Source organism: Beta vulgaris, chromosome 5 (genome assembly GCF_026745355.1).
Source record: "Beta vulgaris subsp. vulgaris cultivar EL10 chromosome 5, EL10.2, whole genome shotgun sequence".
Lineage (NCBI taxonomy): Eukaryota > Viridiplantae > Streptophyta > Magnoliopsida > Caryophyllales > Amaranthaceae > Beta > Beta vulgaris.
The window spans coordinates 54,763,141-54,766,153 of NC_079206.1; the positions used below are offsets into that span (position 1 = coordinate 54,763,141).

The 3,013-nt window shown below is 42.4% G+C and overlaps 1 non-coding gene across 1 annotated transcript; it reads left to right on the forward strand.

Annotated features, from left to right (window-relative positions):
• Positions 1-930: 930 nt before the first annotated feature.
• Positions 931-1,037, forward strand: LOC125498143 (small nucleolar RNA R71). Its single transcript, XR_007274909.1, has one exon. It is a non-coding gene; the product is annotated as a small nucleolar RNA R71 (small nucleolar RNA).
• Positions 1,038-3,013: the final 1,976 nt, after the last annotated feature.

Genomic DNA, 3,013 nt, shown 5'->3' on the forward strand with positions numbered 1-3,013 from the left:
GACGAAGTTTCAGTTATGTCTGCATTTTTTTCTGACTCAACCGGACCATCCTTAGGCATTGGGGGACCATCATAATGTGTCCACTCCTAAGAGTGATGGCGTTGGCAGTGTCCCTTGGTTGCATCGATTGGAAGGTAAGGCCCCAGGTGGCCTACTAGCAGAAGAACTAGCCAACTGAGCTAGTTGAGTTTCCAACATCTTGTTATGCGTGCCCAAATTTTCCAGTTGAGCTTTTGTGTCAGCTTGAAAAGCATTGAACCCCTTCTGCATCTGGAACATCATATTCTTCAACTCTGTCATGGCTGGGTCAGCAGGAGGAGCAGGCTGTGGAGGGCTGATTTCTCTGAAAACCAGGTGGAGCTTGTTGTGAAGGTTGGTATTGTTGACCCTGTTGTTGAGGTGGATATGGTTGTTGGGGTTGAGGGTTCAACACATTAGTACTCCTATATGAGAGGTTGGGATGTTGTCTTAACCCAGGATTGTAGGTGTTGAATAGGGGTTGAATTGGTTCCTAGGTTGTGATTGGAAAGCATTGACAGCCTCACAGTTATTTCCCAGCGCAGGACACTCTTGAGAGTTGTGCCCAGATATTCCACAAGCATCACATACATGCACATTATAGTTAGAAGCACTAGCCATCGCATTAACACTCATATGGGAGGAATCATTACCTAACTTCAGGGAGTCAATTTTCTGAGTTAGAGTAGCTAGTTGCCCAGACAGTAGAGAAATGGCTTCAACATCATGTTTACCACCTTTTTCAAAGAGGAACGAATGGTAGAGGCTTGATTAGATGCTAGCTTCTCCAAAAGTTCATACCCTTCCTCAATTGCTTTATCCATGAAGAACCCACCAGATGCTCCATCAATTACCCGTCGTGTATCTGCATCAACTCTAGTGTAGAAAATCTGACACAAGTACCACTGGTCCAACCCATGATGAGGACATAGACGCTGCAGATCCTTGAACCGCTCCCAAGCTTCATATAGAGATTCACCAGGATCTTGGGTGAAAGTAACTATGGCATGTCTCATATCTGCAGTTTTCTGGTAAGGGTACCACTTGATGAGGAAAATCTTGGAAAGTTCTGGCCAGGTGGTGATGGTGGAAGGCAGCTTGTTATACCAGAACAAAGCTTTATCGCGCAGAGAGAAACCAAATAGAAGGAGCTTCATCTCATCAGGAGTAACACCAGCTTGCTTCTGAGTAGCACAACACTGTAAAAATCTCTGCAGATGCTGATTTGGGTCTTCAGATGGTAACCCAGCGAACTGATTGTTCTGAACCATATTCAAAACATGAGACTTGATCTCAAAATTTGTAGCAGCAATAGTGGGCATCCGTACCCCAGTAGGCACGTTATCAGGAGATGGTTGCGCATAATCTCTAAAGGTTCGAGTAACATTCTCACCCATGTTGACAGTAATAGGTGAGGTGGGGTTTTTTTTGTGGGGAAGGTGTGAGATGGTGTCTTTTGGGAGGGTGTCCCTGCAGACAGCTTAGCTTGCTTAGTTTTCTTTCTGAGTCTACGAGCGGTCTTTTCAATCTCTGGATCGAACGGGATGAGATTTGGAGATTTCAATTTCCTGCTCATACACCAAAAACACTAAAACAAACGTGAGATGCTCCAAAGAACAGGTGTTCTTCAGAGTAGAGGTTAGTTTAATATTATAATTCAGACAAAATAAAATAAACCGTCTCCCCGGCAACGGCGCCAAAATTTGACAGGCTAAAGTCGCATCACCTAATCAAAAATAACCTAAGGTCCACTAACTAGTAGTCAGGGAAGTCAGGATCGAATCCACAGGGAGAAGTTGTACTATTGTATCTGAAATTAATAATACTAACAAAATCAGATGAATGGTTGTGTTACTAAGCTAAACAGGTAACAGAATTAAATAAGAAGGTGTAAATATATCAGTAAAGTACTAGAATCATGGATCACTATGCATACAATTCGGGAAATCAAGGATAAACGATAACCACCTAGTAAGTCAATTGTCTAGGGCACAGTAATTTCTCTCGAACATTACCTCCCTCAAAGATCACCCAGCCGCTCTCGCATAGTCAAGGGTCACTTTGCCTAATAATTGAAAGCCTATACGGTATCTCTCCTCTCGAAGTAGATTCAGTATTGCAAAGTAGAAATATAAATCAGGCCTAACTTATAATCCTAGCATGAAGAAACAATCAAAGGAAACAATTGAAATACCAGATAATCAAACTAATCTATCAATCCCTTATTGTATACATAGATCTCCACAATTCTAGATATAGAACTACTCACTCATAATCATGAAATCAATAACAAGAATCATATAAAAACTCATACTTGGAAACATGGCAAATAACTAAGAAAAAAATAGTTAATCAATGGAAGAAATAACAAAGAAGTAAAGAAGAAAGATTACCAATTATATTGAACTATGAATAAGCAAAAGGTTTGATCTTGAATTAAATCACAAAGCAAGAATTAAGGTTCTTCAAATACTCTAGAGAGAAAAACTAATAATAAAAACTAGATAGGAGTTAATAATTCTGATTTTTCTATTTATACAAGCCCTAAAACAATAGAAGAAAATCTCGAAAAAGGGCCCGCAATCATTAAAAATCTCGCGTCACGCCAGCCGCCCGATCGGGCCAAAGTCGCCCGACGGTATCGGGCTCCAAAGAGGATGATTTAGGCAAAAACCGCAAGACGCCCGATGCAATCGGGCGGCCTTATGAAATGGGAGGCAGAGTGCTGGAATGGCGCCCGACGTCGGGCCAACTCGCCCGATCGGGCGAAAGATCGAATTACGACAGGGCATAAAACGCCCGATCGGGCCCGCAGCTGAAGTATGAAGAACTGGTATATTCGCCCGATCGGGCTGGGCCGCCCGATCCATCGGGCCGATCGGCTTATCTTCGTTTTCTTTTCTTTCTTTGCTCAAAGTCCCGGAAATCATCCTCGGGATCTAGAAACTCGGCATCTAACCTCTCTAATCCACTGTGCAATCATGTAAAGTAGGTG